Here is a 15,095-nt window from a genome sequence, read left to right as displayed (position 1 = left end):
TGACAAAATTACATTCATAGTACAAATAAGTGTATAATTTAACCATTACTGCTGAGACAAGCACTTTGTAGACAGTACAAACAGTAATCATGCCCGATCTAGTGTGTCCTTTGCTCAGACCCTAATTGCTAAAGTCAAGTCAAAGCCAGATATGGAAGTTGTAATGCAATACGTTGTAATTCCATTCATTTATTTCGGGCAAGCTCTCGGTAGACCTAAAGATATAGATGAGGTGATTTGTTGTTGCTTTGTGGAAGGAGAAAGTAGGGTACATATCTCAAAGTCAGATGTACCTTGTCGACCCACTTTTGCTCTGTTTCCACACTTCCCAATATGGAAATTATGAAGATGCTTTAACATAGAAGTGGTGGGAAAATGCTTTAATACAGAGAGTGGGCCATTAGTACGCAATCTGACCCACAGGAAGCTCAGCAACCTTTGAAAAGCCCATCATTCATAAAGTTTTACACATGCCACACCCTGAGTGGTTGATTATTAAGGATATTTACTATTCATAAATCTATTTTGCTGGTAAAAAAAGAAAACAAATATTGTAAAACAAATAGTTAACTTAATATTAGTGTTTATGTATGCATATAAAAATGATTATTAAAATATATTAAATTATAATAAAAAAAAGGATGATTACACATCACGTTTACTTAATATGACTGTTTGTATATAAAAGTGTGTGTATATAAAATAAAGTAAATATTATCATATTAATTACACATCGATAAGTTCACTTAACATTACTTTTATTTATAAAAGGGTGTTTATAAAATAATAAAATAAAACTTACACTTGAGAGCCAGTTCAAAATGTCCATATGTCATCAGATTTTTGAGTTTTAAGAACATATTTTAACACCAAAAGTAATTTTATTCAGAGTCATTATGGATAACAAGATGTGTTTAATGCAAAGGCCAGAAGTTATAATTAATTAAAATGCATAGTAATTGTTTTATTTTAAGCATTTATTATTTGGTTTTGCATTCACTCCTGCCTGATTTAGCCGTAGGAACACATTTGCGTTAAATGTGTTTCCATTTTGTGCTCAATATCTGGTTCACATGAATCTATTATTCTATAAGTTTACTTTTTGCTCCACAAGAAATAGCTTGTGGAAGCCCACAGTACAACAAGCTCTTCTGCTCTTTTCCTTTTTGGCTTACAGACACATTTGTGACACCAAATTTACACTGTGTGGGGAGTGTGTAAATCTACACAAAAGGCCTTCTCCTTGGAGAGTATTGGCTTGTTTGAAACCCTCTTATGAGATGGGATTGTGGTTTGAAGCTGCCGTGTATCACGGGCAGAAGAAAGAGTGGGATTCACCATGCCCTCAAACTGTCATGTGGTCTCACTCCACTGCACTGCCTCTGTCAGGTGACTGGAGAGACACCTTTCCTATAACCCCAAAACCCACCAGTTATCCAAAGCTCTAACATGGAGGGTCAAGAGATCAGAGATGCTTAAATGACACTTCTGGAAAGATACAGAGCTCTCATGCAGTGAAGTGCAACAGATGAAAGATCTCTGTGGCGCTAAACATTTCTCACGGTTTCCATTTTGTGCTCAATATCTTTGTTCACATGAATCTATTATCCTGCAATTTTACTTTTTGATATCAGAAATGAACTCCAGATCTGCAGGACTCATTTTAAACCTTGCAAACGGAGTTTATGTTCAAATCTGGGCCAATACAATATAAAATGCAGCCATAACATAATGACCGTAAATTGTAAATGGCTGATATTAAAATTCTATAATACAATGAATTGTTTTAATTATGAATGAATGAATGAATGAATATTGGATACTGTACCGTTCAAAAGTTTGGGGTTTGTACGATTTTCTTTTTTTACATTTCTTATACTCACCAAGGCTGCATTAGTTTGCTCAAACATACAGTAAAACAGCAATTTTATGAAATATTCTTACAATTTAAAAATAACTTTTCTATTTTAATATATTTTTAAATGTAATTGATGGCAAAGCTGAATTTTCAGCATCATAACTCCAGTCCTCAGTGTCTCATGATCCTTCAGAAATCATTCTAAAATGCTGATTTTGTGATCAAGAAACATTTATTATTATTTTTAATGTTGAAAACAGTTGTGACGATTAATATTTTTGTGGAATATTTGTGCAATTTATTTGAAATAGAAATCACCTGCAAATGTCTTTACTGTCACGTTTGATCAATTTAATGCATCCTTGCTGAATAAAACCATAACTGACCCTAAAGATTGGCTTTAAGATTATATTTAACAATGTTATCAAATTATTATTGTTTTTATTGATTACATTTACCGGTAAGTGAGAGTTTAATGACCGGCAAAGGTATTCTAAATGTTAAAAATAGAGGAAAGTAGTATGCAATATATCCAATCTCAACAGACATCAATAAAAAAATAAAATAATATAAAATCTAATATCGGATGATAAATCAAACTGGTATTGGGCATATCTAGTTAAAATAGTTCCCTTTCAGTCGATAACGTCGGACGTAGTCGACGCGACTGAAATGGGATCACGCTAGGGAGCCTATCGTCTTCGAGTATTATTGAACGAGCCAATACACATTGGCGTGCGAGATTTGCATCTCACACTCCGCCCCGCAGCGCGGGTATAAATACGGAAGTGGATGCACGCACCATTTGCCTTTCGCTTCGGAGCCGAGCTTCATGTCTGGATCTGAAGAGTGTTGTTGTACAACGAGCGAGTGTGTCGGCGCTTCTTTGGGAAGTCTCTCCTGGTGTCGGTGGTTACAGCGCGAGTGCAGCGGTGATCGCGAGCTTCAAGCTCTCAACTGCTGTTTTCACAGCAACCAAATTTCTGTTTGTGTTTGTTTGTCTGACGGTCGGTTGAGGGCGAGAAAGTGAGTGCTTCACTGGCACAGGGTGCACCATTCCTGTGTCAGTGTTGCCGCGGTCATTCCCCTGTGTGCTCCGGCACTGGTGAGAGGTTTTCACTTCCTAAAAGAGCAACACGGGTGCGTTTGCGTCTTTTTCAAGATGTCATTCCGCCCGTGCGTTTCTGGGTGCGGTCGTTCCCTGTCTCTCTCTGATGGTCACAATTGTTGTATCACGTGTTTGGGCTCACAGCACGCTGAGGCAGCTTTTGTGGACAGCTCATGTTTTCACTGTGGGAACATGACTGTCGCAGTGTTGAGGGCGAGACTCGCCTTCGTCCGCGGAGAGCGAGTCCCCATTGCCATGCCCCACCCCCGGGTGCTGCATGGGATGGGTGACCGGAGGGTAGTGTTGGATGTCCCGCCCGGTAACCATTCCCTGTGGGCTCCTCACCCCTCCCTTCCACTGCTACCATTGGAGCCTCCGGTGTTATCTGCTGGTCCATCTGTAATGGGTGGGCCAGCGGTTCCACTCGGGGCTCCCCTGGGGGACAGGATGTCGATTGCAGCATCGGAGGGTGAGCTGATGTCTGGAGATGACGACTCGGCTGCGTTGTCTCCCTCCGGGAGTTCAATGTTGCCCGAGCCGGATCCAGAGTTATCAGCTATGCTGAAACGGGCCGCCGAGGCTGTCGGGCTCGAGTGGAACCCTCCACCGTGTCCTGTTCAGTCTCGGTTGGATGATTGGTATCTCGGGGCGGGCCGTGCTGGTTCTCAGCCCGCCGCCCCAGTGCCTTTCTTTCCCGAAGTGCATGAAGAGCTTACTTGGTCGTGGACGGCACCTTTTACTGCTGAAAACGACTTGAGTAGTTCTTCCTCCCTCACTACCCTTGTCGGAGGAGCGGTGAAGGGTTATGAGGCTATCCCTCCAGTGGAGCGGTCTGTTGCGACTCTTTTATGTCCAACGGCCGCTGCATCCTGGGTGGGGGATCCTTGTTTCCCCTCGCGGGCCTGTGAGTTCGCGTCAGGATTGGCGGTCAGAGCTTACAGAGCTTGCGGGCAAGCCGCTTCCTCTTTGCATGCCTTGGCGTTGTTGCAGGTCTACCAGGCCAAAGCACTCTTGGACATGCACGAGGGTAGTTTGGACCGGGCGCTCGTGAGTGAGCTCCGCACAGCCACTGACCTCGCCCTCCGGGGTACGAGTGTCGCGGCGTGTGCGGTCGGTCTAGCGATGTCCACTTTGGTGGTCCAGGAACGCCATCGTTGGCTCAGCCTGGTTGAGATGGCGGATGCGGACAAGGTTCGGTTCCTGGACTCCCCAATTTCCCAGGTTGGGTTGTTCGGCGACGTGGCGGAGAGCTGCGCCCAACAGTTCTCTGCCACCCAGGTTCGGACGGAGGCTCCCCGACACACCCTATCCCGGCGGCCCGCTGTTGCCTCCACCCTGCCGCCAGAGATAGTCCCTCCGCCCGTTCGTCGCCGAGGGCGCCCCCCTGCCGCTGCCTCCGGTTCCGCGGGGTCTCCGCAACAGCCTTCACCCAGGCCCCAGCGTAGAACCAGCGGCAGGCAGGCCGCCCAGTCTGTCTCAGTCACCGCCCAGCCAGGGGGCGAGTGTAAGAAACGTTCCTGAGACAGGCCACCCAGGGATGGGGGGACTAGCTCTTCAGATGGTTACCGTTCCACCATTGGTTCTCCGGAGTCCAGTGGTACCCCAATTGTCAGAAGAGCGAATTTCTCCGTCCCTGGGTCCCAAGAGGGCGAGGCTGGCGGCTTGCGACCCTGTGGAACAGCCTTGCTCCCCCCAGCCCCCTCTTGTTCGCCAGCCCGCAACACGAGGCGGTCGAGGACCCGGTCATCCGCCTTCTCTCCCGTCCTCTGTTGCCCCGTGGAGACAGGTAAGTGCAGCACGGCTCACTCAGACCCCGCTTCGGGCCGCCCACGGGCCTTCCGAGCCGGGTCCCTGCCCTCCACCGCGCTGCCCCACCCCGGGTATGCCTGTGTTACCCTTGGTCCCCCTGGTTCGGTTCGTCGAGGCCTGGAAAGTGTTCTCCAACCCGTCCGGCTGGCTCCTCCGTACCATCAGGCTCGGCTACACGATTCAGTTCCGCCAGAGTCCGCCCAGGTACAGTGGCATTCGCCACACTTCAGTGTCGAGCGAATCTGCTCCTGTCATGCGCGCGGAGATCGCGGTCCTGCTGGCGAAGGACGCGATAGAGCCGGTGTCGGTAGCCGATATGAAGGCCGGCTTTTACAGCCCGTACTTCATTATACCCAAGAAAGGGGGTGGGTTACGACCAATCCTGGACCTGCGAGTCCTGAATCGGGCCCTTCACAAGCTCCCGTTCAGAATGCTGACGCAGAAACGCATCTTCCAATGTGTCCGTCCCCAGGATTGGTTTGCAGCGATCGACCTGAAGGACGCGTACTTTCATGTCTCCATCCTGCCGCGACACAGGCCATTCCTGCGTTTCGCGTTCGAGGGTCAGGCGTATCAGTACAAAGTCTTACCCTTCGGGCTGGCCCTGTCACCCCGTGTCTTTACGAAAGTTACGGAGGCAGCCCTCGCTCCCATGAGAGAGCAGGGCGTTCGCGTTCTCAACTATCTCGACGACTGGCTGATACTAGCTCAGTCTCGGGAGCTGTTATGCGAACACAGGGATTTGCTGCTCCAGCACATCAGCCAGCTGGGTCTTCAGGTCAACTGGGAGAAGAGCAAACTCGCCCCTGTGCAGAGGATCTCTTTTCTCGGTTTGGAGCTGGACTCGGTCCAACACACGGCGCGCCTCACAGAGGATCGCGCCCGGTCGGTGCTGAACTGCCTGAATTTTATCAAGGGCAGAACAGTGGTTTTTCTGAAACAGTTTCAGAGGCTCCTGGGGCATATGGCAGCCGCAGCCGCAGTTACGCCGCTCGGCCTGCTTCATATGAGACCACTCCAGCACTGGCTTCGCGACCGAGTACCGAGGTGGGCGTGGCGGAGAGGCACGCTCCCTGTGAGAATCACCGCGGCCTGCCTCCAAACCTTCAGCCCGTGGTCGGACCTTTCGTTTCTCCGGGCCGGTGTGTCCCTAGAACAAGTGTCCAGGCATGCTGTGGTCTTCACAGACGCCTCCAACACTGGCTGGGGGGCCACGTACAACGGGCATGCAGTAGCTGGCACCTGGACGGGGTCCCACCTGCATTGGCACATCAACTGCCTCGAGTTGTTAGCAGTACTCCTTGCTTTGAGACGCCTCAGGACGACGCTGCTCGGCAAGCACGTACTGGTCCGGACGGACAGCACTGCGGCCGTTGCGTACATCAACCGCCAAGGTGGTCTACGTTCCCGCCGCATGTCACAACTCGCCCGCCACCTCCTCCTATGGGGTCAGAAGCATCTGAGGTCGCTTCGTGCCGTTCACATCCCTGGCCTGCTCAATCGTGCCGCCGACGAGCTCTCACGACAGATTGTGGCCTCGGGAGAATGGCGGCTCCATCCCCAGGCGGTCCAGCTGATATGGGACCACTTCGGGGCCGCACAGATAGATCTGCTTGCCTCTCCGGACTCGTCCCATTGCCAGTTGTTTTATTCCCTCGAAACGGATGCACTGGCTCACAGCTGGCCCCGGGGCCTCCGCAAGTATGCGTTTCCCCCAGTGAGCCTTATTGCACAACTACTGTGCAAAGTCAGGGAGGAAGAGGAGCAGGTTTTGCTAGTTGGCCCTTATTGGCCCAACCGAACCTGGTTCCCCGAACTTTTTCTCCTCTCGACAGCTCCTCCCTGGCCTATTCCTCTGAGAGAGGACCTACTCTCTCAGGGACGGGGCACCATATGGCACCCGCGTCCAGACTATTGGAGACTCCATGTGTGGTCCCTGGACGGGACGCGGAGGTTTTAGGTAGTCTACCACAGGCAGTCGTAGATACCATCACGTCAGCGAGAGCCCCCTCTACGAGGCTTGCTTACTCCCTGAAGTGGAAACTGTTCGTTGAGTGGTGTGCTTCTCAAGGAGAAGACCCCCGAAGGTGTTCGGTCATTTCCGTGCTTTCTTTCCTGCAAGAGGCTTTGGAGCGTCGGCTGTCCCCCTCCACCCTCAAAGTGTATGTCACCGCTATTGCCGCACATCACGATGCAGTAGACGGGAAATCCCTGGGGAAGCATGACTTGATCGTCAGGTTCCTGAGGGGAGCGAGGAGGTTGAATCCGCCTCGCCCCCCCTCTATACCCTCTTGGGACTTATCTCTGGTGCTAACCGCACTGCAGAGACCGCCCTACGAGCCTTTGCAGGTAGCAGAGTTAAAAATTCTGTCCCAAAAGACAGTTCTCCTACTTGCTTTGGCCTCCATCAAGAGGGTAGGGGACCTGCACGCATTTTCGGTCAGCGAATCGTGCCTGGAATTCGGGCCGGCTAACTCTCACGTTATCCTGAGACCCCGGCCTGGATATGTGCCCAAGGTTCCTACCACCCCCTTTCGGGACCAGGTGGTGAACCTGCAAGCGCTGCCCCCGGAGGAGGCAGACCCAGCCCTGGCTTTTCTCTGCCCCGTTCGCGCCCTGCGCTTGTACGTGGACAGAACGCAAAGCTTTAGGACCTCAGAGCAGCTCTTCGTCTGTTATGGAGGTCAGCGGAAGGGAAAGGCTGTCTCCAAGCAGAGGTTGGCCCACTGGATAGTGGATGCCATCATCTTGGCGTATGAGTCCCAAGGTGAACCCTGTCCCCCCGGACTGCGAGCTCACTCCACAAGGAGTGTTGCCGCTTCTTGGGCGTTGGCGCAGGGTGCCTCGCTGACAGATGTCTGTAGAGCTGCGGGCTGGGCGACACCTAATACGTTTGCTAGATTCTATAGCCTACGTGTCGAGCCGGTTGCTTCCCGTGTGCTCTCTTCTCGTAGAAGCCAGTAACACCGTGAGCCCCGGTTCAGTGTCGGCTTGCTGCGCCATTCCCCTCTTACGGACCGGATACGTGCGCCATTTCGCTCCGGTGGAATTCCCTTGTCCGGAACCTGTTGAGCTCCTCCGTACCCCCCCCGACGTCGGACGTGGCGGAACGTCTGGTGTTAGGCCTACCACTCGTATGCAGTGTGGAACCTGTGTTAGGCTGGGTCCATATGTTGCGGTCCCTACGGCGACCCCATATGTGTATTCTTCCACGATACGGCTCCCCAAGGTGAGCCCGGGTCTTTCCCTTGGCAGAGTCCTGCCGTCACTGTAAATTGGTGTGTCTCCCCCCTCTCTAGGCTGGAGCCACCCCAGTGACATTCCATATGTTATACTGCCCGGCTCTCCGCCCAGTTCATATGTGTATTTCCCCCCCCCTTTCGGGTTGGTTGGGCTCCGCAGCGTCCCTTCCTTCCAATGTTGGGCACGCTTTCCCAGTGTTACCAAGTCTAACTGAGTGGGTCTTGTGGAACAGCAGCGACTTCCTGGCCTAAGCCCTGTCCTTTTCCGCTAGAACGTCGGGAGGATCAGAAGGCTTTTGTCTAGGCACTGGAAGGTGGCAGCGTTAGTGGCGTGTTCAATGGTTGATACCATTTCAGTCGCGTCGACTACGTCCGACGTTATCGACTGAAAGGGAACGTCCTGGTTGCGTATGCAACCCACCGTTCCCTGAAGGAGGGAACGGAGGACGTAGTCCCCTTGCCACTACCGCTGGACCACCGCTGACTCCGAGTTACGCTCGGCTCCTCAGCGAAAAGCAAATGGTGCGTGCATCCACTTCCGTATTTATACCCGCGCTGCGGGGCGGAGTGTGAGATGCAAATCTCGCACGCCAATGTGTATTGGCTCGTTCAATAATACTCGAAGACGATAGGCTCCCTAGCGTGATCCCATTTCAGTCGCGTCGACTACGTCCTCCGTTCCCTCCTTCAGGGAACGGTGGGTTGCATACGCAACCAGGACGTTCTCATACACACTTAAGTTTAGGCTGGAAAATGTTCACATATTGTTTAGAGTCGTGTTCAACGAGTCTGTCATTTGATTCAAGCATTCTGACCTATACTGTAAAGAAAGATGTGGAACAGTCAATCTCTTGGTTAAGGTCAGGCTGAGATGTTTAATGTTCTTATTACAGCTTACACAGCTGCTCCAACAAATCAAACAGTAGGATGAAGTCTTTTCCTCTGGTGAGAGAACCCTAAATGTAAAAAAATTAAAGAATTAAGCCTTTATGGCTTTGACTCCATTGAGTGCCATATTGATTTTGGGGGCCAAGAGAGGTCAGGAGATCAAGAACTTTCCATTAGTGGACATTGAGAAGTAAATTACTCTAGTACTCTCTGGGAAATGTGTCAGAACCAACACTGCCAAAAAAGGGCCCAAAAAGATCACTAGATGTCTGAACCGGCCACTGGTGACGGTATTAAGTCAAAGCTTGTGTTTTGTTGTGAGGCCTAGAATAAACAGAACAGGTAACATTCAAATTCGAGTTGTTTTTGCTCGTATTGCGCTCAGATGAGAAGCCAGACCTGACATTTCATAAAGCGTGTGAAATTGAACAAAGGGAGGTTGGAACATTTCCCGTGCTCTCATAATGCTTATCTGTTCGTGAGTGACATCAGCAAAACTTCAGAATGCGGTGGGATATACACAGCACTCATTTGTACCCGTCAGTCAACCCACCAGGAAACTGACTATACCAGCAAGAAAGTCACAAAAGACGACACTGCTTCTATTATGCAGAATATGAAAGCGAAAGATGAGACTCCACAGAACCCAAAATCTCTTGTTTTTAGGGATGGATGGCCTTTTCAGCTCAACAAGCGAAATGCTTTTGGACATTTCGTCTTTGGATGAAGACGGTAACTTCAGCAGCTTAGGGATTTTGTAAGATCAAAAGGAAGCAGCAAAAATGAACAGCAGGAAGCTGTCAATGAACATGACAGGAAATAATCTGCCGTGATGCGTAAAGGTGCCCAAAGAGGCGAATTATGATCTTGGTTTCCAAATCCTCCAGATCTCAGTGCACTCAATTTAGAAACTGCTTATAGTGCTTCAGAGACCAAAGAGAGACAACCATTGGATTAAAAGAAAGGAAGAAGAAGAAGAAGAAAAAACTGCAAAAAAGAAAACAAGAGTGTACTGTTATTAGAGTCAATTAAAAAAATATTAGGTAACACTTTATTTCGATAGTCCACTTTAGACATTCTACTAACTATAAGTAACTTTGCAGCTACATGTCAGCTAACTCTCATTAGAGTATTAGCAGACTGTCTGCTTCATATCTGCTAACACTTTATTTTGTTGGTCCCTCAACAGATATTCTACTGACTATAAGTAACTTGGCAACTACAAGTCAACTTATTCTCCTAACTCTAACACCTAGTTGAAAAGTTACTTATAGTTAGTAGAATGTCTAAAGTGGACTATCGAAATAAAGTGTAACCAAATAGGTATGTAATAAAAATATGACGTGCTAAATATGACATGCCTAATCACATTAATTGCAATTAAACATGTTATGCAGTTAATCACATATATCAATATTTATAAATTAAACAGATTTTAGTTACATGAATAAATTACAAATGTATTCATGTAATTAATTTATTAGTAATCACATTAATCACAAATATCACACAAACTAATCCTATATAAACAATTTTAAATTAAATGGATTTTAATTTCATTAATAAATTAAAAATGTGTTAATGTAATTAATACAAATTAATTACATATGCCAATTAATAGCAATTAATCATATATATATATATATATATATATATATATATATGCAATTAATAATATCAATACTTTTAAATTAATAATATCAATACTTTTAAATTAATAATATCAATACTTTTAAATTATTTAAAAATAAAACAATCTATTTATGTAATTAAATAAATGTAATTAATTAAATCAAACAAATAATTGCATAACATTCATCTAATTGAATGCAAATAAATCACATATATTAGTACATCATTAGCTGAGAAAAGCCCCGAATGAAGACAATAGCACTAATGGCAGACAAAAGTTTTTTAAGAGATTTTATGGAAAGTGACCATACTAAATGAACACATTCAATAAACAGCTCTTATTATTATGTACTTTAAAGCAACTGTACATCCTTTACTGAAGCGGTTTCTTACACTAAACATTCGTTAAATAGCTTAATGATTGTTGTCTTGGGACCCAGCTAAAAACAGGACCTGTAATGACATACTAACATCCTAAGCAGTAATTTAGTTTTTACCCCAGAGTGGGATCCGCAGAGGAAATGAATTGTACTTAATTGTCACTGCTGTAATCAGACACTATTAAGGTGGGATTGAGTAATTTGTATCATATCTGTACTTACATTTAAACTACTTAAACATTACCCTCCTATGTATTTATTGCACTTAGAGGACTTTGAATGTGACCTCACCATTCACTGCAGCTAAACAACAGCGGAAATGCATTATTTTTCTGTTATCACTGTAAAGCTGCTTTGAAACAATCTGTATTGTATAAAGCGCTATAAATAAAGGTGACTTGGCTTGACACTCTCTGTATACACTACTGATTTAATCTCCCCTAGATAAGACATTTTCATGTGTCTAGGAATTAATAAATGGAAATTGAAAATAGTGTCATCATGCAAACCATGATGGGCCTGACATTAACAAGGACGCCGTTACAGCGCACACCAGAGGAATGGAGGAGACTGTCGAGAAATCTCTCAACTGCGGTTTGGCATTTTGACATCCATGATCATTATGTTTTCTTTCAAAGCTGAGAGACGTTTTCCTCCATGCTAGGTGAGCCGTCAATAGCCATTCTGACAGTTAGAGACTCTGATCTTTTCTTGACCTCTTTCATTCAAGTCAAGAAGCAGAGATGCACGAAAGATGTAATTACATGTTGACAGAGCAGAGGGCGAAGGCAACATGAAATGGTATGTGCAGGCTTATTTCACTTTTGTAATGTGATGTAAGCAAGATATTCAATGGAATGTGGGGCAGGACTTCATTTTGTCCAACAAGAATTGATTGGATTGTAGAAAGTGGTGTCTATATGAAAGAAGGGCTTTATTTTTTTATTTATTTTTTTATAAGACCAGGAACATTTACACAAAAACAAATTTTGATTTCAGGTTGACTTAAAAAAGTTAAACGATTATTCAATTCTGGTACATGACAGTAAAATGTTAAAGGTTTTAGAATGAGAACGATGATTAGATGAGGCACACTGGAAAATTGTTCCCAGCTTTCTGAGAAACTACTTCCACCGAAATCAAAATAACGGTTAAATCCTTGGCTAATGAGAATAAGTCCATTAATATTGCAAAAGTAACCTTGCAAAGTTGGAGGGATTGCAAACGTGAGAAAGTAATAAATGTGGCATTATCAGCCGCCAAACATCCTGCCGTAATATTTACATTATTCAAATCCTTATTTACAACCGTAATCCTCTGTTCCAGATAACCTTGTCTGCATAAACATGTAGTAAAAACCTTGGTCATTTTGCAGTTGTTTATAGAAACCTAAACAATGCAGTTTATTTTTATCACTAGCAAGACAAAACTGTCTCTTAAAAAAGAACATTTCAGCAGAGAAATCCTCAAGCCTGTTTGTTGCATGCATTTGATAATCCCTTTGCTATTAATTACAAACTGCGAGTTCTTTGTCCTGGCAGTTTTAGCGATTGCACCATTTTGACTCAGGGCATTTCAGATTAGCCAGAGTTCCCTGTGGGTTTAGTTGTGACCGCTGCGCCCAGAAGGGCTGTAATCTGTTAGACGGACGCCTAGTGATTAGTCTGTGGATGGCCGAGTGGAAGTTGCCCAGTGGCCACGAGTCAGAAGCTTACTTTGATCTCGGAGCATGGATGGAAAGAAAACAGACAAGTGCTGTTTACACTCGTAGTGCCAAAAGATGGAGCTGAATCAAATCAATAACTCGGCTTAAAACCAAAGAATAATCTCCATGCTAAAAAATAGGCAATATATTGTACTGCCAATTCCAATTCAAATAAATATACAAAAACCCCGGAATTTCTAACATTGGTTAACCATTAAACTCTCTATGGACTATGCAATAAGCTTGCATAACCTCTATAATGGTGGCATGTTACAGACACAAAAAGCTGTTGTCTATATTGCAGTGAAATATGTTGGCCAGATTATAGTGTTTTCAAATAAATTGAGCTCTTTTTTCCTCCGTCCGTCAAACAGAGGCCACTGACTCATTCTCTGGTCTCTCTCAGCTTTAGTGTTTATTTGCAGATTAAATTTGGCCATGAATTCAATGTGATGAGATAAAACAGGGTGACACTGCAGGCTGCATCTGTTTCTCCTCTGTGGAGTAGAAGTAGGAGCCATCTAGGTCAAGCATTTTGTCTTTTGTCTTTTTGGCCATGTGCTTTTTTTGCTTTTCATCATGCTTTTCAATTCAAATGCAAACGAAAGCTATATCCTTGAGATTTTCATTTCTTCATTAATACATCCCCAATGATAGGGTTACAGTTTTTTCCTACATTGATTTTTAACAACAACATTTAAATCTTGATAGACCTACCATGAAAATCTACAATAATCCTGAAAAGGGATCAACCAATCAGGAAAGTCATAAGGGGCCGCTTACTACCAAGCAGCACTGAATAATGTAATTTAATCAGTTTACTATACTCTCAAACAAGTTATTTATTCAAATATTTTGCAATTATCGTCAAATATATTGTATTATATTGTATGAAAGATTCTAAGTTAGTTTTATATTGTACCGCTTTGATTCAACATTGTCATTCGCAATAGGATGCGTGCAATTATTAGCTTATAAAAGCATTTGTCTTTTTCTACGTTTTTCAAATACTTTTTGGCTTCAAATAAAATGAAAAACTGTGATTCATCTCACAGCTGGTTGGTTTGATTATGTCTTGATTATTTTTAAAATCCTAGTGGAAAGAAAAAAATAATGGGAAATATACTTCTGGATGTAACGTTTAAGTCCACTGATTTGGTTCAGCTACCAAATCAGACATCAGGAGACTACAACGGACAGTCCGGACTGCGGAGAGGATTATTGGTGCCCCCCTGCCAAACCTCCAGGACCTGTACTCTTCCAGAGTGAGGAAGAGAGCAGGTAAAATCATCACAGACTCCACTCACCCTGGACACCACCTGTTTGAACTGTTACCGTCAAGACGGCGACTCAGATCACTGGCCACAAGAACATCTCGGCACAGGAACAGTTTCTTCCCACAGGCCATTTCCCTCCTGAACAGTTAACACTCCTCCCAAGGAATATGCCTGTAAGTGCAATACTCCCACTGTTTAGTGCAATATCCCACAACTCAGGTGATACTTATATGTAGATTTACTTATTTATAATATTCAAAACACTGTAAATAGGTTCATAATCTGTAAATCTGAAAATGTCTATTCTGACTAAACCCAACTGTGATAGTTTTATTCTCATATATTTATATTTTTATTTTTTTTATATTTTTTGTAGTATTATGTTTCATGTTGTATTTGTATATGTCCACTGGAAGCCTCAGTACCAAAACAAATTCCTTGTGTGTGCAAGCACACTTGGCAATAAAGCTCTTTCTGATTCTGATTCTGATTCTGATTCACTGAGAGGCGAGTTGAAAGAACCCAAGTGCAGTGAATTGAAAGTAGAACAAAATACAAATTAAACAGAACTAAACAATGACAGACTTGAACTTGACTTGAGCATAAGGAGACCAACAACTGGTGCAGAGAACAATGCATGACAAACAAACATGGCTAACTTGAGAAATAAATACAAAACTACGGGGAACATATACAACCAAAACAACCAATGACAAGATGGAACTAATGAACGTGAACAAATGAAACAACAAGACTGTTAACAATATATCAGGACAATGAACCAATCAGAACATGGCACATGAAGCAAGGAAACCAATGAAAACAAAACAGAGAATGTGAACTAAGAACATGTGGGTGCTCACTGTTGCGTTTTATTGCCTCTGTCTACTGATGATGTCCTTTACTAATCCTGGAACTGTCCCTGAATCCCTCTTGTTCCACAGGGAGAACTTCCTGTCCTTTGGGTTAGCACACACAAGAGAACAGAGGACTGTAGCCAATTAAAAAAAGGGGAGGGATGGGTGAGGACATAATATCTGAGCATGAATACGCCTACTATGTCCCAGAAGTGAACAGCCTCTGGCTTTGTTGCTGTAGGTGATGATATCCACAGAGACTCTCCTGGATTAGTTGAATTGCTGGAATGGAGCTGCGGCTCTCAGTTCATTAAGCGCCTCACTGGGAGAAGTTTAATG

General features: G+C 44.9%; 1 protein-coding gene across 2 annotated transcripts in view; it reads left to right on the top strand.

Moving 5' to 3' along the window:
* The window catches only part of tmem178bb (transmembrane protein 178Bb), a 92,549-nt gene that overhangs the window by 47,771 nt on the left and 29,683 nt on the right, over positions 1-15,095 (top strand). The gene's annotated exons all lie outside the window — the stretch shown is intronic.

The sequence above is a fragment of the Siphateles boraxobius genome, unplaced genomic scaffold (assembly GCF_051911475.1).
Source record: "Siphateles boraxobius isolate OS27281-9 unplaced genomic scaffold, OSU_SipBor_1 19, whole genome shotgun sequence".
Taxonomy (NCBI): Eukaryota; Metazoa; Chordata; class Actinopteri; order Cypriniformes; family Leuciscidae; genus Siphateles; species Siphateles boraxobius.
This window is presented reverse-complemented; position numbering and strand designations above follow the sequence as displayed.